Source organism: Panthera pardus, unplaced genomic scaffold (assembly GCF_024362965.1).
Source record: "Panthera pardus isolate Hobbes unplaced genomic scaffold, ASM2436296v1 HiC_scaffold_20, whole genome shotgun sequence".
NCBI classification, from domain to species: domain Eukaryota; kingdom Metazoa; phylum Chordata; class Mammalia; order Carnivora; family Felidae; genus Panthera; species Panthera pardus.
In genome coordinates this window covers 43,701,252-43,723,577 of record NW_026526766.1, presented here as the reverse complement: position 1 = coordinate 43,723,577, position 22,326 = coordinate 43,701,252, and the positions used below count along the sequence as shown (strand labels likewise).

Below are 22,326 nucleotides of genomic sequence, written 5' to 3'. Positions count from 1 at the left end.
AAATTGAAAAAATAAGTCATTTTGGACAAAATCAGTTCCTTTTTTCCAACACAAAGCAGTGTAATTCTCTACTGTTGCACCTGTCACTGAAAGTTTTGTAAAGAAGGAGAGCTGTAGAGAAAGGCCGCAAACACAAATGCCTTAAAGGGGTCAGGCAGGATAGAAGAGTCGTGGGAACTAGAGAACACAGGCAGCCACTACTCGTCAGATCCATCCAATTGTTGCCAAATGGACTTGGACCAGAATTTCTTCTTTGCCTTTTTAAAAGAAGCCAGAAATCAGGGTTTTTGTGTAAATCTCCAAGTTTTAAAATATTGGCAACTGATTCAGAATTCTTAAACACTGCTAAGTTCAAACAAAACACATTAAGCAGGGTATATTCACTCTAAAGATTAAAAGTCTAGAAAAGAACAATTTCTAAATTCCATTCAAAAAATTTTTTCACCTGGTTAAATACCTAACTTCACCATTAATCATATATGAGCCAATAAACCTAACTGTACACCAAATTGATAATATAATCACATAGAAGGGAATGAAAAAAGAACTAAACAATACTAGACGTTCTTGGAGAAATGACCAATTCCAAGGTTGGCCAGGAAAAACACAAGGTATACCTAGAACATCTTACATAAGAAGAAAAAAAGCACTGCTCAAAAACTAATAGGGGTCCCTTATCAAAAAGGCACAGGAACTAGCTTGAAGAGTCTCCCGCTGGCCAAAATGGGAATAATTGTAGCGTCAAAATGAATGACACTAATGGATTATAACACATGGATTATTTTTTAATGTTTATTTATCTTTGAAAGAGAGACAGAAAAAGAGCACAAGTGGGGGAGGGGCAGAGAGAGAGGGAGACACAAAATCCAAAGGACGCTCCAGGCTCTGAACTGTGCACAGAGCCCAATGCGGGGCTCAAACTCAGGAACCATGTCATCATGACCTGAGCTGAAGTCAGACACTTAACAGACTGAGCCATCCAGGCGCCCCTCACATTGATCTTTTTTTCAAGCCTTGAGTCCACACTGAAATTATAAAATAAATGAATGAAGGGGAAAGAAGGAAGGCTCTTCAGAATGCCAACCAATAATCATGAAAGGGATGATAAAAAAACCATTTTACAATCATCTCAGTATTCAGTTCCAAGCAAGAATTATCAGTGAATGCTAAAACCACTGGGAGGAAGACTGTTGGATATAGAATATTTGTACCATCTCAAGCTTTCTCCAGTTATACTAATAATTACAAATGAATAAAATATATCACCAGAGAAAGCTGGTGGCCACTTTAACCAAGTAATCAAAATCAACATCATTAATGATTGTCAAACTATTATTACATGCCTTCGGATATGATGTACCACGCAGACAGCATTAGCTATGTACTATTCCTGATTTTTTTTTAAATGCATAGCCTTGGAGCACCTGGGTGGTTCAGTCAGTTAAATATTCAACTCTTGATTTAGGTTCAGGTCATGATCTCAAGGTTTATGAAATCAAGTCCTGCGTCAGCATCAGTGTGGAGCCTGCTTGGGATTCTCTCCCCCTCTCTCTTCCCCTCTCCTGCTTGTGCACACTCTCTCTTTCTCTCTCTCTCTCTCAAAATAAACAAATTTTAAAATAAATAAACAAATAAAAAATAAAAACACATGACCTTAATCTAATCACAAGGAGTTAGACAACCTCAAACCAAAGGGGAAAATTCTAGTCAATGGAAACAAAACCAAAAAATAAACTATTGGGAATACGTGAAAATAAAAAGCTTTTTCACAGCAAAGGCAACCACCAGCAAAATGACAAAGCAACCTAATGAATAGGAGAAGATATTTGCAAATGATATAGCAATAACAGACTAATATCCAATATATAAACTTATACAACACCAAAAAAAAAAAAAAAAAAAAACCCAAACACTACAATTAAAAAAGGGCAGAGGATGTGAATACACAGTTTCCCAAAGAAGACATACAGATGGCCAATAGGGACATGAAAACATCACTAATTATCAGGGAAATTCATATCAAAGCCACGAAGAAATATCACCTCACACCAGTCAGAATGGGGAGTATCAAAAAGACAAGAAATAACAAGCACTGGCAAGGATGTAGAGAAAAAGGAACTCTTGTACACTGTTGGTAGGAATGTAAATTAGTGCAGCTACTATGGAAAACAGTATGGAGGTTCCTCAAAAAATTCAAAATGGAAACACCACATGATGTAATCATTCCACTACTGGGTATTTACCCAAAGCAAAGAAAAACACTAATTCAAGAAGATATATGCACCCCTATGTTTACTGCAGCATTATTTACAATGGCCAAGATATTAACCCAAGTGTCCATTGATAGATGAATCGATAAAGATGCAGTATATATACACAATGGATTATTACTCAGCCATAAAAAAAGAATGAGATCTTGCCATTCACAAAAACATGGATTGCCCTGGAAGGTATTATGCTAAGTGAAATAAGTCAGACAGAGAAAGATACATATATGATTTCACTTATATGTAGAATCTAAAAACGTGAATCAAAATAAACAAAAGCAGAAACAGACCCACAAGTACAGAGAACTGATGGTTACCACAGAGGAGGATAGGATGGGTAAAATGTGTGAAGGGGAGTGGGAGGTACAGCTTCCAGTTATGGAATGAATACGTCACAGAGATGCAGGCACAGCATAGATAATATAGTCGATAGCACTGTAATAGTGTTGTATAGTGACAGACGGTAGCTACACTTTGTGGTGAGCACAGCATAATATAAAGAGCTGTGGAATCACTATTGTGTACTCTTGAAACTAATGTAGCATTGTATGTCAGCTATAACTGAATCAAATAAACAAATACATAAATATAACTAAAGGGCAAAATTCTAAAAAGAAGTCAGTGTAATGAAAGGGAGAAAGGTTCAAATACTGTTCCAGATTAAAATAGATTAAAATCTGAGCATCGAAACAAGTGACAACAGAATGATAACAGGAAAATCTCCAAATACTTAGAAATTAAACACACTACTAAATAATTTGTGGTTGAAGAGGAAGTTTAAGGAAATTATAAAATATTTTGAACTGAACAAAAAGAAAACATACCAAAATTTGTGGGATGCAATTAAAGCAGCGCTTACAGAAAAATATCATTAGGTACTTATCAGAAAAAAAGCAAATTGATAATCCAAACTTCAATTTTAAGAACCTAAAAAAGTAATAGCAAAATAAACCCAAAGAGAGAAGGAAGAAAATAAGATAGAAATGAAAGAGGAAGAAATTAAAATGTCCTTATTACAGACATGACTGTCCAACTAATTACCAAATAAATGACAACTAAATACAACGTGTGACCCTAGAATGAATATGGGAAAAGAAAAACAAAAAATTGTTATAAAGAATAGCATTGGAGGGGAGCCTGGGTGGCTCAGTTGGTTAAGCATCCAACTTCAGCTCAAGTAAAGACCTCGTGGTTCATGGGTTCGAGCCCCACATGGGGCTCTGTGCTGAGAGCTCAGAGCCTGGAGCCTATTTCAGATTCTGTGTCTCCCTCTCTCTGCCCTTCCCCTGCTCCCCTGTCTCTCAAAAATAAATAAATGTTTAAAATTTTTAAATAAAGAATAGTATTCAAGAAATTTCAAGGTAGAGTATATATTAACTTTATAACAAAGCTGAGTTTCCTAATGTGAGCATTGTATTGAATAACACAATGACCTTGTTCTTAGGAAATACATGCTTTAATGGTTTAATCAAAAAATAATACTATGCAGGGTGCCTGGGTGGCTCAGACAGTTGAGCATACAACTCTTAGTTTTTCAGCTCAGGTCATGATCCCAGGGCTGTGGGATCGAGCCCCGTGTCAGGCTCCTTGCTGAAAGTAGAACCTGCTTAAGATTCTCTCTCTTTCCCCCCTCTTCCTCTCCCCCAATCGTGATCTCTCTCTCTCTTTAAAATTAAAACAGTAATAATAGTAATAACCATTATCATCTATGTACTGGGACCCCTGGCTGGCTTAGTCAAAACAGCACACGACTCTTGAGCTTGAGGCTGTAAGTTCAAGTCCCACACTGGGAATAAAGCTTGCTTAAAAAAAGAAAAAGAAAAATAACACTATGCAGAGTGTTAATGTGATAAAATGTTAACAACTGGCAAATCTAAGTGAAGGATATAATGGGAGCTCATTATAATATTCTTCCAACTTTTCTGAAAGTTGGATTCAACTTTTCTGAGTTTTGTTTCAAAATGAAAAGGTTTTTTTAAAAAGCAGTTCATGTCAGAACACCTGGGTGACTCAGTTGGTTAAGTGTCCAACTTCGGTTCAGGTCATGATCTCACGGCTCATGAGTTTGAGCCCCGCATCCGGCTCTGGGCTGACAGCTCAGAGCCCGGAACCTGCTTCGGATTCTGTGTCTCACTCTTTCTCTGCCCCTCACCCACTCACGCTCTGTCTCTCTCTGTCTCTCAAAAATAAATAAATATTAAAAAAAAAAAATTTTTTTTTTTCAAAAAGCAGTTCATGTCCTTCAAGATTTCAACAAAAGCATAGAGGGATATGGAAGAAAGTGGGAAAGGTAGAATAACTGGTTTAAACTCAAGAAGTAGGGAGGAAAGCATTAACTGCCAGTCTGAATATTCCCAATTTAACTCAACGCTCTATAAAGCTGGAAAAGTAGAACATAAAATCTGCTAAAATATCTCATACGTCTATACATACATATACATACACAGAAAGAGACATGCAAAACAAACACCCGATAAATTGAAAGTTTTCCCCCATGGACTTTGTCCCTTTGTTTTCCTTAAAAGCTGATTATCATTCCTAAACTTTATTCACTGAACATAAAGTGAATGTGGGATAAATTAACACCTCACAAGTTTCAAAAACTCTACTATCTGGCAACCTCACCAATTCATATATAGCCCGGTATCAGCCATGAAGATCTACGACAGATATCACAAACCAGTAAAACATACGTACTTGATGCCTTTCAGTCTCTCATTCAGTCTATTTAGTGTTAGTTTATAAGAAATTCTATTAAGTTTATTTGACTACTAAATACATAGTGGAAATTGTAACAAATTAGAAGGGAGAGAGGTGGGGGCTCAGCCAAAGAGCATGTGACTCTTGGCCTCAGGGTCATAAGTTCGAGTCCCATATTGGGTGTAGAAATTGCTTAAGTAATAAACTTAAAAAAATGAAATAAAAATATTTTTAAAAAAAGGAAGAGAGGTAAACATGCTCAAAAAATTAAGCTGTCAAGGAATGAGGGGAATGTTTTATAAAACACAAGGTGACCTAAGGATTAAAGCCTAGTTAACTAGATTCCTAACTGTAAGAGTAAAGAGGTCCACATGCCTCAAGTATACCAAATGGGTATCACTGCTTTAAAAATGCTGTACAGAATAAAATTTATAACCATGTCATCTACTTATTATGGAAAGGTTAACTTACTGAATAATTCTCTTCTCATCTTTCTCATATACTAATATCCTATAGAATCCTATAAAATCTAACCTCTGTTTTGTTTCATTAGCCAATTTCCAAGCTAATACCACCCATAGTTAATTATAGTAGCTCTAAATATTTTCTGATCTGGCAGATAAAAAAAAAAAAGGGTAAAGAGGAAGTTTAAGATTTTTCAGACTTATTCATCCAAGCTTATCAAGTTTCAGGGGGGAGGGGGGTTGAGATCTTTTTTAGAACTGCTCTAAAACAGTGTATTTAAGGAGAATGGACATCTTTACAATATAAAGTTCTCTACTCAGGAGCATGGTAGGGCTCTCAATTTTATTCAAGTCTTTTTTTTTTTTAAGCCTTTAAGCAAAGTATCATAGTTTGTTTCATCCAGGTCTTGAGTGGATTATTCCTAAGTATTTTATAGTTTTGTGGCCAATGGGCAAGAGCTCTTATGTTTACTAATCAATCACTGCTAGTTTATTAACAACCTATGACTGAGCCTCAGACATTGTTCTAAATGCTGGGAATTAAAGCAGTGAAAACACCAAATGCCTGTCTGTACGGATCTTATATCATAGTTGGGAAACAATCAATAAACAAGTATAATTTTATAAATAATTTCAGAAAACATAAGTACTATGAAGAAAAATAAAGCAAGACAGAGGGAAAGAAAGTGGTAATGCAAGGGCTCATCTTATAGTGCAATCAAGGAAGACCTCTTTGAAGTATATACATATAGATAGATAGATACACACATAATACACACACACACACACACACACATATGGCCAAGAATATAGAAAGAAAAGAGATTAAATGGTCTTCTTAGTAATGAAAGTGGAACAGGAAAATGACTACATAATGGTGGGGGCACAAGTGATAACTTGTGGCCGTAAATTAAAGTGAGACCAATCAGCACTGTTCTTTGTTTTCTCTAGTGACACTCAGCTGCTCAGGTTGAAGGAAGTAGAGTTGGCAAAGCAATGAATTTAATCAGGGCTGAAGTTGTACCTCGATTACAGTAAGGAAGAGAGGAACAAGGGAGTTGACAACTTGACCTCACAAAATAGTACAAAACACCTATAGGCATTAATTTTTTTTTTTTTTCACTGAATCAATGTAATTGGGTAAGGAAAGAAATTACTCTATGAGGGGGTTAATAGACAGTGAAAAAATGGTGTGGCTAATGCCCTGGATCTCAATGGAATGTAAAAAATGTCAAATAAGGGTACCAGAATAGATAAGCTGGCAAAAAAGGAAATGGAAGTCAGTTAGATGCTTAAAATACTTTAAGTTAAAGATTATGGTCATAAAGTCCAGGGTAATGGTTCTCTACACTAACTACACATTGGAACCAGCTGGAACACTTTAAAAAATACATACCAAACCAATAAAATAAGAATTTAAGGGTGACATGTTACCATAAATATTTTTTAAGCTGCTCAGTTAACTGTAATGTACAGTCAAATTGAGAACCAACAGTCCTGGTTGTGATCATGGAAGTAGGCAGCTAAAGCAGGCTGGAAAAGAAACAATCTACAAATTCCAGAAATTCTAATGAAGTTTTTTTCTATTATTCGCAATATAAATAAAAGCATGAGCTATGTTCAAAGTATTTTACATCCATTAGCTCATTTGACATTCATAACCCAATAATGTAGAACTAGTATTACTGTTTTTAATGATGAGGAAGAAGGGAGGAGTCTTGGGTAATATACAACATAGTATAATACTATTTGAAGGAAGACTGTGGTTAACTTAAAGATGCATTTATAAGCCCTAAGGCAATTACTTAAAAAAAAAAACAAACCTATCTATCACTAACAAGCCAATGTGGAGATGAAAAGAATACTAAAATATATTCAGTCCAAAAAGGAACATCAAACAGACAGGACAAATTAAAAATAAATAGCAAGATAATAGATTCAAACCCAACCTTATCAATAATTTCACTAAATTTGTCTACCATGACAAACAAAAACATATGTCCCTATAAACACATACACAAATATTCATAGCAGCACTACTTAAAATAGCCAAAACAGAAAAAACCCAAATACCTATCAAGTCAGAATCAGTAAACAAAATGTGTTATTTCAATGCAACAGAACATTACTCAGGCATAAAAAGAAGTACTACTGATACATGGTCTAACATGGATGAACCTAGAAAGTATTAAGCTAAGTGAAAGAAGCCAGACAGAAAGGTCAGTGGCCAACCAGCACACGAAAAGATGTTCAACATTAGTAATTAGCAGGGAAATGTAAATCAAAACCACAATGATATATTACCTTACACCTGTCAGAATGGTTATTATCAAAAAGAAAGAAGTGTTGGAGAGGCTGTGGAAAAAAGAGAACTATCATCCACTGTCCGTGGGAATATAAATTGGTGTAGCCATTATGGAAAACAATATGGAGGTTCCTTAAAATAAAAATAGAAATACCATATGACCCAGTTATTCCACTTCTGGGAAAACAAAAACATTAGTTCAAAAAAAATATTCACCCCTATGTTCACTGCAGCATTATTTACAATACTCAAGACATGGAAACAACATAAGTGTCCACTGATGGATGAATGGATAAAGCTGTGTGTGTGTATACACCCACACATGCACTGGAATACTACTCAGCCATAAAAAGAAGGAAATCTTGCATTTGTGACAGCATGGACAGACCTTGAGGGTATTATGCTAAGTGAAATAAGTCAGACTGAGAAGGACAATTACTATATGATTTCACTTATATGTGGAATCTAATAAACAAAACAAACCAGCAAACAAAACTCATCGATACAGAGCAGAGATCAGTAGTTATCAGAGGGAAGGAGGTTGGAGATAGGGACATGGGTGAAGAGGAGCAGTTGCACGGTGTAACAGATGGTAACTAGACTTATTATGGTGATCACTTGGTAATGTACACAAAAATTGAATTATTATGCTGTACACCTAAAACTACTAATGTTGTATGCCAGTTTTGCCTCAATTTTAAAAAGTCACATACTGTATAATTCCTTTTTTTTAATTTTTTTATGTTTATTCATTTTTGAAAGACAGAGAGAGACAGAGCACAAGCAAGGGTGGGGCAGAGAGAGAGGGAGACACAGAATCTGAAACAGGCTCCAGGCTCTGAGCTGTCAGCACAGAGCCCGACGTGGGGCTCAAACTCACAGATCAGACCACAAGATCATGACCTGAGCCGAAGTCAGACACTCAACCAGCTGAGCCACCCGGGCGCCCACTGTATAATTCCATTTATAGGAAATATCCAGAATAGGCAAATCCAACTGAAAAAGCAAGTTGACTACTGGTTGCCAGGGGTTGGGGATAGAGGAGCATGGGGAATGATGGCTTACAAGGAAAGGAGTTTCCTTTGGGGGTGATGAAAACATTCTGGAACTAGATAGTGGTAACAGTTGTATAGCATTGTGAATGTACTACATGCCACTGCATTGTACATTCTTAAATAGTTAAAATGGGACTTTTTTTTTACTATTTTTTAAAATTATAGTTGATACCATGTAACAATGTTACATTAGTTTTAGGTACCAGACATAATGATTTCACAAGTCTGCATTCTGCTTTGCTCACCTCAAGTATACCTACTATCTGTCACCATGCAATGCTATTACAATACCCCTGACTATATTCCCTATGCTGTGTACTTTTCACCCCCATGAAATTGGGGTTTCACCCATTTTAGGGTGACCTAAATGGGGTTGGGCCCATTTCACCCACTTGATTTCGCCCATTCCCCACCCAGTTAAATGGTGAATTTTATGTTATGTGAATTTTGCCACAATTAAGTCTTTTTCTTTTAAGTGTTTATTGATTTTTTTAGAGAGCACGGTGAAGTAGGGGCAGAGAGAGGGGGACAGAGGATCCAAAGCAGGCTCTGTGCTGACAGCAGCGAGCCTGATATGGGGGCTTGAAATCACGAACTGTGATATCATGACCTCAGCAAAAGTCACATTCAACTGACTGCACCACCCAGATGCCCCAATTTTGCCACAATTAGAAACTTATACAACATGAATGAACCTCAAAAACCTTATCCTAAATGAGAGAAGCTAGTTGCAAAAGATCACATATTGTATGATTTCATTGATATGAAATGTCTAGAATAGGCAAATTTTACTGAGACAGAAAATAGATTAGTACTTGCCAAGGGCTAGGGCTGGGGAGTGAGGGATTAGACAGTGACTGCTAATGAACACAAGATTTCTTTCTGGAGTGATGAAATTGCTCTAAAATAGATTACACTGATGATTGCAAAACTCTGTAAGTATACTAAGAAACACTGAAATGTTTCCTTTAAATGGGTGAATTTTATGATGTATAAATTAGATCTCTCAATAAAATTGATTTTTTTTTTTTTTTTTTTTTTAATTTTAAGTGGTCTAACAACGCCTATTAAAAAACAGAGTAGTGCCTGAGTGGCTTAGTGGGTTGAGCGACAGACTCTTGATTTTGACTCAGGTCAGGATCTCACAGTCATGAGATCGAGCCCCTCTTCAGCTCTGGGCTGAGCAGAGTCTACTTGAGTTTCTCTCTCCTCTCTCTCTCTGCCCCTCCTGCACTTGCACGTTCCCTCTCTCTCTCTCAAAATAAACACTTAACATAAATAAATAATAAAAGATAGAAATTATTAGATTGGGTTAACAAAAATAAGACTCAACTCTAAGCTACCTCTAGGAAACGTTTTAAACAAAGACACAACTGACCTTTGACAAAACAGCAAAGGCAATTCAATGGAGAAAGGATAGTCTTTCAACAAATAGTGGTGGAAAACTGAACCTCCATATGCAAAACAAACAAATTTAGATTGAGATCTTATACCTTCTACAAAAAATCATTTAAAATGGATCCTAGGGGGGTCTGGGTGGTTCAGTAGGCTGAGCATCTGACTCTTGATTTTGGCTCGGGTCGTGATCACCTACCTGGTTTGTGGGATCAAGCATCACGACCAACTCTGAACTGACAGCACGTAACCTGCTTGCGATTCTCTCTCTCCCTCTCTGTCCCTCCCTTGGTCATGCTCTTTCTCTCTCTCTCTCTCTCAAAATAAATAAATATTCTAAAAATAAGTAAATAAAAATTAATAGGTAAGTAAAATAAAATAGATCATAGACCTTTCTTCCAGAAGAAAATGTAGGATCTTGGGTTTGGCGATGAGTTTTTACTATTTTTTTAAATGTCTATTTATTTTTAAGAGAGAGACAGAGCATGAGCAGGGGAGGGACAGAGAGAGACACACACAGAATACAAAGCAGGCTCCAGGCTCTGAGCTGTCAGCACAGAGCCTGACATGGGGCTCAAACCCACGAACCATGAGATCATGACCTGAGCTAAAGTCAGACCCTTAACCGACTGAGACACCCAGGCGTCCCTGGCAATGAGTTTTTAGATAGCAAAACCACAATCCATGAAATAAAGATTAAGGTAGAATCTATTAAAAACTTCTGCTCTGTAAAAGACACTGTGAAGAGAATAAAAAGACAAGCTGCAGAGTGAGAAAATATTTGCAAAACAGATATCTGATAAAGGACAGGTACACAAAATATGCAAAAAAACTCAACAGTAAGAAAACAAACAACCCAACAAGTAAAAAAGAAATACGGAAAAGATTTGAACATATACTTCACCAAAGATGATATACACATGACAAATATGTATATGAAAAATGCTCAGTGTCACTGGAGAAATGCAAACTTAAAAGAGATACCAATACACCTCCATTAGAGTAGCTAAAATTAAAAAAAAAGAAGACCTGACACCAGATGCTGATAAGAATATAGAAAGAACAGGAAATTCACTGCTCATGGATATGCAAAATGGAACAGCCACTTTGGAAGATAGTTTAATGGTTTCTTACAAAGTTACAGGTAAGCTTACCATATGATCCAGCAGCCAGCCTCCTAGGTATCTACCCAATGTGTTTGAAAACTTTTGTCTATGCAAAACCTACATACAATGTTTATAGCAGCTTTATTCATGATCACCAAAAACTGGAAGCAGAGAAGATGTCATTCAATAGATAAATGGATAAACAAACTGTGACACATTCATACAACGGATGATTCAGTGAAAAAAAGCAATTAGTTCTCAAGCCATGAAAAAAAACATGGAGGAACCTTAAGTGCATACTGCAAAGTGAAAGAAGCTAATCTGAAAAGAACTGTGGGGGAGCCCCTGGGTGGTTCAGTTGGTTAAGCCTCTGACTGGATTTCGGCTTAGGCAGTCATCTCACAGTCCCTGAGATCAAGCCCCACATCATCATGGAGCCTGTTTCAGATTCTCTCTCTCTCTCTCCCTCTCCCTCTGCCCCCCCCCCAAAAAAAATAAACAAACATAAAAAAAATAAAAATAAAAAGACTAACTACTATATGATTCCATTTACATAACATCCTAGAAAAGGCAAAACTACAGAAGCGGTAAAAAGAGATCAGAGGTTTCCAAAGCTTTAAGCTCTATAGTTAAGAGTCACGTATGGTTTGCCTCCCTTTTGTTTTTCCTTTCCCCTATGTTTATCTATTTTGTTTCTTAAATTCCACACATGAGGGGCGCCTAGGTGGCTCAGTCGGTTAAGTGACTGACTTTGACTCAGGTCATGATCTCGAAGTTCATGAGTTCAAGCTCCAGGTCGGGCTCTGTGCTGACAGCTCAGAGCCTGGAGCCTGCTTCAGATTCTATATCTCCTTCTCCCTCTGCCCCTATCCCACTTGCACTCTCTCTCTCTCAAAAATAAACATTACAAACATTTTTTTCCACATATGAGTGAAATCATATGGTATTTGTCTTTCTCTAACTTCTTTCGCTTAGCATAATACACTCTAGCTTCATCAACGTCATTGCAAATGGCAAGACTTCATTCTTTTTGATATCCATCACACGTATCTATGTATATATGTATGTATACACATACCACACATTCTTTATCCATTCATCAGTCTATGGACATTGGGTTCTTTCCATAATTTGGCTACTTTTTATTATACTGCTATAAACATCAGGGTGCATGTGCCCCTTCAAATCAGTAATTTTGTATCCTTTGGACAGATACCTACTACTGCAATTGCTGGGTCATAAGATAGTTCTATTTTTAACTTCTTGGGTGTCCATACTATTGTCCAGAGTGGCTACACCAGTTTGCATTCCCACCAACAGTTTAAGGGGGTTCCCTTTCTCCACATCCTCACCAACATCTTTCCTGTGTTGTTAATTTTAGCCATTCTGACAGGTGTGAAGTGGTATCTCAACGTAGTTCTGATTTTTATTTCCCTGATGATGAGTGATGTTGAGCATCTTTTCATGTGCAAATTGACAGAATTGAAAGGAGAAATAAACAGATCCGCAATTAAAGAGAGTCCAACACTCCTCACTTAGTAATTAGAACAAGCATACAGAAAATCAGCAAGAATACATAATATTTGAAGAACACTATCATCTCGACATAAATGATATTTATAGAAAAGTCCACCCAACAACAGCAAAATACAAGTTCTTTTCAAGTGCACATAGAACATTCACTCAGAGAAACAAGATGCTGGCCCATAAAACAAGTCTGGATAAATTTTAAAAAATATAAATCATACACAACATGTTCTCTGACCACAGTGGAATTAAATTTGGAATCAGTAATAGGAAGACATCTTATAAAATTCCATAAGTATTCAGAAATTAAAAGACACTCTTCCAAATAATCCATCAGTCAAAGAAAAAAAAATCACAAGAGAAGTTAGAAAATATTCTGAGCTGAATGAAAATAACAGAAATTAGGGTACCTGGGTAGCTCAGTCAGTTGAGCATCCAACTCCTGGTCTCAGCTCAGGTCATGATGCCAGGGTCATGGGATGGAGCCCCATGTTAGGCTCTGTGCTGAGCATGGAGCCTGCTTGGGACTCATTCTTTCTCTCTCTCTCTCTCTCTCTCTCTCTCTCTCTGTCTCTCCCTCCCTCCCTCCCTCCCTCTCTGCCCCTCTCCCCCACTCATGCTCTCTAAAATTATTAAAAAAAAAAAAAAAAATTTAGGGGCACCTAGGTGGTTCAGTCAGTTAGGCATCCGACTTCAGCTCAGGTCATGATCTCACGGTTTGTGGATTCAAGCCCCCATCAGGCTCTGTGCTGACAGCTCAGAGTCTGGACCCTGCTTCAGATTCTGTATCTCCTCTCTCTCTACCCCTCCCTGCTCACTTTCTGACTCTCTCTCAAAAATAAATATTTAAAATTTTTTTAAGTTAAAAAAAATAACAGAAATTAACGTGTAAAATGCAGTTAAAGTAATGTTTAGAAGGAAGTTTATAGCTTTAAGCACTTATATTAGAAAAGAAATTTTTATTTATTTACTTATTTATTTAATTTATTTAAAGTTTATTGATTTTGAGAGACAGAAAGAGTGTGCACATGCATGCAAGCAAGGGAGGGGCAGAGAAAGAAGGAAAGAGAGAACCCCAAGCTGGTTCCTCGCTGTCAGCACAGAGCTGGATGCAGGGCTCAAACTCACAAACACCCAGGTGTCCCAGGAAACAGGAAAGTTTTTAAATCAGTGATATAAGTGTCCACCTTAAGATGCTAAAAAAAGAAAAACAAATTAACCAAAGGTAGAGGAAAAAAATAAAAAGAGCAGAAATCAGTAAAATTGAAAATGGACAAGCAATAGCAATAAAAAAAATCAATAACTCTAAATCAAGAAAAAAGTGAAAGGTGAAATTACTAATATGAGGAATGAAAGGTATATTGTTAGATGTTAAAAAGATCACAAGGAAATATTATAAATATTTTCTTTCACACCAATATATTCAACAACTTATTTGAAATGGTCAAAATGTTTAACACACAAATTACCAAAACTGACATAAGAAGAAAGAGCAACTCTCAATAGCCCTATATCTAAGGATTGCCTGCAACCATCAGAAATACGAGGAGGCAAGGAAAGAATTCTTCTTAGAGCCTTCAGAGGGAGCATGTACCTGCCAACACCTTGATTTCAGACCTCTAGTTTCCAGAACTGAGATAGAATAAATTTCTGTTCTGTTAAACCACATGGTTTGTGGTAATTTGTTATGACAGTGCTGAGGAAACTACTACACATGTGAATAATATGCTAGAGGTAATGAAATAAAAAATATATTACATTTAATGACTGACTTATTGTTGCCTCTTATTGTGGGGCTACTAGAAATTCTAAATTACATTATATTTCTAGTGAATACCACTGATCTAGCAGTGGCAATAAGGCAAGAAGAAACAAAAGGCATACGCTGGAAATAAGAAGCAAAAATGGCTTTCTCTGCAGACATGACTGTGTATGAAGAAAATCGTAAGGAATCTACTTGAAAGCTACTAGAATTAAAAAGTGAATTAAAAAAAAGTGAATTTAGTAAGACAACTAAATCAATTGTATCTTTTACAATATCAACAAAAGTTGAAGAAAAAAATTTTAAATACAGTTTCATTAACAATGGAAAGTATCAAAAAAACATTAAATACTTCAGGATAAGCTGAACAAAATATATACAAAGCCTATAAAAGGAAAATCACAAAAACATTGCAGAGAAAAAAAACTAAAGAAACCTAAATACATAGAGAGATATACCATGTTAAAATATCAGAAGTCTCAATATTATTAAGATGTCAATTCTCCTCATCAGGCTTTTTGTAAACACTGACAAGCTTAGTCTATAGTTTATATGAAAATGCAAAAGATCCAAAATAACCAAAGCAATGTTGAAAAAAGACAATGTTGAAGGACATATGCTACCTGACTGTAAGGCTTGCTATAAAGAAATAAAGACGATATAGTATTAGTATAAGAATCTAGGCCAAGACAGGCGCCTGCATAAATTCAGTCAGTTGAGCAACTGACTCTTGATTTCAGCTCAGGTCATGATCTCCAGGTTTCTGCAATCAAGCCTTGAACTGGGCTCTGTGCTGCCAGTGTGGAGCCTCCTTAGGATTCTCTCCCTCTCTCTCTCTCTCTGCCCCTCCCCTGTTTGCACGTGCATGCGCATGAGCTCGCTCGTGTGCTCTCTCTCTCTGTCGCTCTCTCAAAATAAACAAATATTTAAAAAATACATAGACCAACGGAACAGAAAAAGAAACTAGAAATAGACCCACACTTACAAAAAATAAAAAGGAGTCAGATCATATACAACCTCCAAAACTAGTAAGGGAAACAAATATGAAGGAAGGTAAGAAAAGAAACTCTACAGAATAAAATAACTAAGTGGAATGATAATAACTTTTCCCCCTAAATAGACAGTGTGATCAGGAAAAACAGCTCAGAAAAACTAACATGTAAATGGAATAGCATAAACAAGGGCTCTAAGAGAAAGAATCTAAGTTAGCTGGTGTGACAGGTACACACTGGACAAGAAGACAAGGAGAAGATATGGCTAGAGACAAGGCTTCTGAGCCAGAGTAAATGTATGTATTACATGATAGTTCTCAATTTATTCATTTTTTTCCATCCCTACCACTGCTGTTCTCAATTCTCACCTGGATGCCCTCAAGATCTTCTGACTGATGAACTTGCAGCCTCACTCAAGCTGCTTTCCCAAATCCATCCTTCATACAATTGAGCCAAAGATATTTAACAGCCTAAAATCATTACATGGTTTTATGTTCCCTACAATGTACAGTCTCAATTTCTTATTTGACTTTTACGACCCTTCATGACATAGCCTCTGCTTTCCCCTCCAGCTTACTCTCCACTTCCCTCCAAACTACCTGTGCCCCCACACTACATTACTTGTATTTTGATAAAATCCACCATGTTTTCATTACTTTGTACCTTTCATATCATTCTTTGAGTTTTAAATCAAATGCCTCCTTCTATGTAAATTACCCTCTCTAATCCACACCAGACACAGTTTAGGGACTTCCCCCTGCTCCTATAGAGAAGTTTGCTCTATTCTGGATATGTCATGTTGTAGCTATGATATTTATTTATAAGACTGTTTACCTTACTAGCTTTTAATATTTAAAAAAAACTTTTTTAATGTTTATTTATTTTTTAGAGAGAGAGAGAGAGGGAGAGAGAGTGTGTGAGCAGGGGAGGGGCAGAGAGAGAGGGAGACACAGAAACCAAAGCAGGCTCCAGGCTGAGCTGTCAGCACAGAGCCCAACGAGGGGCTAGTACTCACAAAGGCGAAGAGATCATGACCTGAGCCAAAGTCGGATGCTTAACCGACTAAGCCACCCAAGTGCTCCTTAGCCATTAATATTTAGACTGTATGTTATTCATCTTTTATCCCTAGCAGATAGCACAGTACCTATTTAACAGATTCTTTTTTCCATAATTAAAAAGAGACTCATAACATCTAGGCTTTTAGGATCTAAGCATCCCTAAATTAAGATATATATGAACTGCATATACACAATAAAAAACCAGATTCAAGGAATCATATAAAATATTACAAAGACTTTTAAAATCCTATAAAATTACTCTTGTATAAGTCAAAAGATTTTAAATCTAGATTTGTAAATAGTAGATTTGGTTGAAATAAGATACAATGAAAAACATTTATGTCCCACAATACTACTTTTATTTATTTTTCACAATATTACTTTAATTATTAAGAATTCCTTTTCAACAATAGCCAAATTATGGAAAGAGCCTAAATGTCCATCAACCGATGAATGGATAAAGAAATTGATTTATATACACAATGGAATACTACTTGGCAATGAGAAAGAATGAAATCTGGCCATTTGTAGCAACGTGGATGGAACTGGAGAGTGTTAAGTGAAATAAGTCAGGCAGAGAAAGACAGATACCATATGTTTTCACTCTTATGTGGATCCTGAGAAACTTAACAGAAGACCATGGGGGAGGGGAAGGAAAAAAAAAGAGAGGGAGACAGCCAAACCATAAGAGACTCTTAAAAACTGAGAATAAACTGAGGGTTGATGGGGGTGGGAGGGAAGGGAAAGTGGGTGATGGCATTGAGGAGGGCACCTGTTGGGATGAGCACTGGGTGTTGTATGGAAACCAATTTGACAATAAATTTCATATTAAAAAAATAAAATAAAATAAAATTCATTCCTGCAAAAAGGAAAAAAAAAAAAAAAGAATTCCTATAAGAGGGGCAGGCGCCCAGGTGGCTCAGTAACTAAAGCCTCCAACTCTTCATTTCGGCTCAGGTGATGATCTTGTGGTTTGCAGATTCGAGCCTCTGGTCAGGGCTCTATGCTGATAGCGTGGAGCTGCTTCGAATTCTCTCTCTCTCCCTCTCTCTCTGCCCCTCCCTCACTTGCATGCTTGTACACTCAAAATAAATAAACTTAAAAAAAAAAGAATTCCTATAAGAATATTACTTATTATATTTTTAAAGTAAAATTAGTTGACATAGAAACTTGTAAGTCAGTAATAGGGAGAACTGTGAATTTATATTTTGATATGTACTCAATAAATTCAAGTCATACACATCTATAGCTTTTCATCTTTAATTTTGTTTTCAACTGAAAACTATATTATAGGAGCCCTAATAATCCACTGCAAATGAAACAGTTCAAAGAATGCTTACTCCCTCAAAAGTTTAAAAAGTAATTTGGTTTGGACCATCATATTAGCAAAATGATTTCATTATCACATCATTTAAGAGTAATAAAGTGGAATTAGTAAAATGCTAAAACACAGAGAAAAAGTTAAATCCACTGTGAAACAGTAAAACTTTGGACTATTACAAAACCATAAAATAATATTAATATGCAGCACCAGGGGAAAATGTGATGCTTAAAAAGACAATTATATGAATATTACCCACAGAATCATACACAAGTATAGATAGGATTAGTATACTTTACTGATTAATATATTATACAAATAGAATAAGAATACAGAAAAATGTAAGATATGTGAGAATCAATTTTTTTCCCTTTGGAATTTCCTTTAATCATGTTATATTTCTTTCCAATAAAAAGTTTTCAAGCAGCACATTAAGCTCTATTACACTTATTTATATGTATTACGTACTGCCATAAGTAGAAAAAAATTTTAAGTTTATAAACTACCTAATTTCATCCCAAAAAATACTGTTTGAATTTTCAAATAATAAAATTATCTGATTTTGGAATTTCCTACAATCTGATGCTAAACATACACTTTTACGCTAGCTGTACTGTGTAAAATTTTCCCCAATTTTTAACCCTTACAAAGGAATCTTCCATCCCAACAAGGCATCCCATTTACTGAGTCTGTCAAACCGACAATCTGCAAGAGGAGAGAAAACTCCTGGCACCAGCTGAGAGAAGGTAAAATTTTAATTTGTGTATTAGGAAAGCTTATTTGCCCTCACTAACCAAATTTCAGCAAGCATATTATATTGGAAATTGAAATTATAACAGAAATTCCCTGCTGCAAATCAGAAAGACCAAATAAGACAACCTGCCTCTGACTCAGCAGCTTTCTTTTTCTTTTCAACCTGTACATAGGCTGCAAGGCTAAGACTGAAACCTAACTTTCAAACTGAGCAGCAAGAAGAGCCAATACAAAATCAGTAACTATCCAGGCAGGAAACTCCAAAGAAAATATGACATGTTCTGGTCATAACTGAAAGAGACATAAAGAGCAAAGGTGCCTTTATGTATCTTTATCATGCAAAAATCCCTTGTGTATAGCTACAAATTAGCTTTTATTGAAGACACTTAACATGTTTCTTTATAGAGAGCACCTCAACCAAATAACCTTCTAAGTCTGGCACTGTGAATTTTTACAGCCTACACATCACTGCAGTTCCTTGTAATTTAAAACATTTGCGTTTTAAGAACACTCTCCACACACCATCTCTACTGCCAATTTCTTCAGCTTGGAAACTCGAGTTTATACTACAAAATACTATGTTTACTCTCAACAACAGAATGCTCTCATTTACAAATTATACAAGAGTAAATTACTCCAAGATACAACTTCAACATTTCTAACATCATCGCTTTTCTATTATCCAAATTAACAAGTCTAAACAGTAGTACACTAAGTGAGGTACCATGGCCAAAGTCAACTGGCCTATTATCAGTTCAGTAAATCTGTAATACAAAAAAAAAAAAATCAACTCTTTTGCAAAATGGCCACAGGAGATATCGATGTAGGTGAAAGTGTGGACTGAGTTTGCCATTGCTAGAAAAAGGAGTCAAAGCAAGCCTGTATGAGGCAGATCATCCTCATGGATACAAATCGAAATTCATTTCTGAGTCCCCAGTCTCACACCAAGACAGTTAACCAACTTTTTAACAGTAATACAAATAACAGGGCAGAAAATAAAATATAAGGGCTTTTTTTTCATGATTATATTGATCAAGAACTGACTAACGCTCAAAGATAGTTTTCCTTTTGATAGTGATTTTGCTCTCATGTGCACACAGATCATCATAAACAATGCGCTTCATTTCACACGATAGCCTCAGATCAAGTACTTATAGAAAACTTGGCGTCTTAGCACTAAAATTCTTTCCTATATTCTACTATATCCTTCACCTTCTAAACCGGAAAGGAAGATCTATCCCCACGTAAACTGGAGTCTAGCGACTTAACACGAGTTTGCACACAATTAAAGTCTCAGTAAATCAAATTCCCAGATTACAGTGCTTGACAATCTCTCTTCGGCAAAAACACACAGTTCATTACTGGAGATGACACTTAACCCTCACATTTGCACAAGTGACTTCGGTAACTGCCCTAAATTTTCCCGTGTGAAAAAAAAAAACACATAATGGGACCGGGCGGGGGTACTATTTAAAAACTGGGTCATTCCTTATTTGTTCTGATGAGACGGTCCTCGGGAGGGAAAAAGGTTCATGAAGCATCCAAAGAAAAAACAAAGTACAGCATCCTCGGTGTAGAAAAGTTACAGCTCTTTACACAAGTCAGCTCTAGGGGCTCATTAGTTGGTTTTATTTGTGTTTAGTCACTCGGAGTTGAATGGAACCAGTCTTCCGAAAAGTCATTCCCCACAAGGAAGCCCTGAGGTTCAGCCACGGTAATGCAGAGGAGGAAATGCCCTCAATTCACCTGCGACACCTGCCCGGGCCCCCAGGTCTCTCCTCGCGCCCAGACCCCTGCCCTGGCTCCCCGCCCCCTGTGCCCCAATCCCCGCCCTCTCCCCGCCCTGCCCCCTCCCAGACGGCCGTCGCCCCGGAGGTCCCCAGGGCCCAGACCCCTCGCGCGTCCTGCGAGTGGCTCTCTGGAGCCTGGACGGGCGGCGCGGGGAGGCCCGTCCTGGCGCGGCCTCTCCCCCATCATCACACCCCGCAGGCTCCAGGGACTCCCCGCCCCCGGAAACAGCGGAGAAACTAGGCCGGGAACGCCAGCCCTGGCCACTATCCGCCTCCTTGGCTACCCCCCGCAGGCGGGCCATCGGAACTCAACCCTCCGAGTTGCTACCTGTCCCGCGCCCTCTCAGCCCGGGAGCGCGGGCCGAGTGGAGGCGCGCCGCAGGGTTCGTCCGCTTTGAAAGGCCCTCCACCGCAGACTCACCTGCCGCCTGCTCCACCTTCAGTGCCACCCAGACACAGCCCCTTGCTGGGACATGAAAGCGCCGGCTACGCGGCCTGCGCGCCCTCGCCACAGCCGGGCGGGGGGACTTGCTCCCGCGGCCGCCGCCGCCACGGCCCGATCTGCGCCTGCGCCGCCTGACGGGCTCGGTCTCGAGGGGCGCCGCATGCAGCGATAACGGCCGGGAGCGCGAGCCCGCGCGGGCGCCTCGGTTCTCCCGGGTCCGGCGGTGCGGGCGGCGGGTCGCCTAGTAGCAGCCGGCTGCAGTGCCGCCCCGACAGCTGACGGCCATATTCCTGTTCCCTTTTCTTTTTTTCTCCCCCTCCTTCCGCCCTTTTCCACAGAACAGCACTTTCCTTTTCCCCCTCCCTCTCCCTTTCCTACTGCGGGGGTGGGTGGAAAAGGGCGTGGGGGGAGGGGTGGAAAAGGGAGGCCGCGGGGGCGGGGCAGTGCTAGAGTCCCGCCCCCGGGGAGGGCCGAGGCCGCGCGGTCACTGCTCCCCTCCCCCCGCCTCCCGCCGCGACCCCCGCGGGGTGCGAGGTCCCAGCCCGGCCCCTTTGGAGCCCCTCCTCCGCATTCGCTCCGCGGGTCCCTCGCGGAAAAGGAGCTGGGAGTGAAGGAAGGGCCCAGGGCGCTACTCTGCTGCCCTTCTTGCGGGGCTCCGACTCTGTGTGGTGTGGGTTTATCGCCCCGGCCTCAGGCAGGTGGCGGCTGCTCCTCTAGGGTTTATCAAAAACGGGGAAAGGGACGCCGAGTCCCTCAGTCCTGGGAGAAGAATGCTGAGCGGGATTCACGTCCCTGGACGAGAAGTTTTCCTTTCCGGGATGAGAACTGAAATTTCCACGCATGACGGGGGGCGCCTCTGAGGCCGGATAGAGACCCGCCGACTGGGGCTTCCCGAAGTCCTTTTCCGGCTGCAGCGCCCCAAGAGAGTCCTTGGCCGCGCTCCGTGTCGCTACCTGGGCCGAGATTTCGGGATGGGGACTCCGAATGTGGAAATGGGTTGTTTAACCAGTTCTCTCCTGCCTCCTAAGTTTAGGCTCCGTGTCTACATGGATGCACGCAAATTCCTTTCGCCTCCATGCAAATTTTGCAAAATATTTTTGACAACATTTGGAAGTTATTACAGTGAGAAAGAATAACAATTAGTTATTCAGGAAGAAGCAAGTGGTTTGAAACGCTTTTTACCTCCTGGCAAAAAAATAAAAGTAAATGGTGAATGATTTCACAGATTTCATGACAGGTCAAATTTAGAACTGGTAATATTTGTGTATATCTGATGAGTATTTACATATATAATGATCATTTTCCTGAGAATTACTTTCTTGATTCAATCTGCCCTTTTGCCAAAAAGCGTAAGGTTAGACCTCGGTCATGAGCGCCTTGTTGTCC

The 22,326-nt window shown here is 38.6% G+C and overlaps 1 protein-coding gene across 5 annotated transcripts in view; it reads right to left on the bottom strand.

The window, feature by feature from the left end:
* DENND4C (DENN domain containing 4C) overlaps window positions 1–21,267 on the bottom strand; it is a 124,717-nt gene extending 103,450 nt beyond the window's left edge. For 2 of the 5 annotated variants that reach the window (XM_053907977.1, XM_053907979.1), the window contains exon 1: window positions 20,917–21,264. The gene's annotated coding sequence lies outside the window, so the exon portion shown is untranslated. Of the gene's footprint in view, window positions 1–20,916 lie in introns of all 5 variants that reach the window. The other 3 variants (XM_053907978.1, XM_053907980.1, XR_008424210.1) reach the window with 2 other exon arrangements.
* Window positions 21,268–22,326: the final 1,059 nt, after the last annotated feature.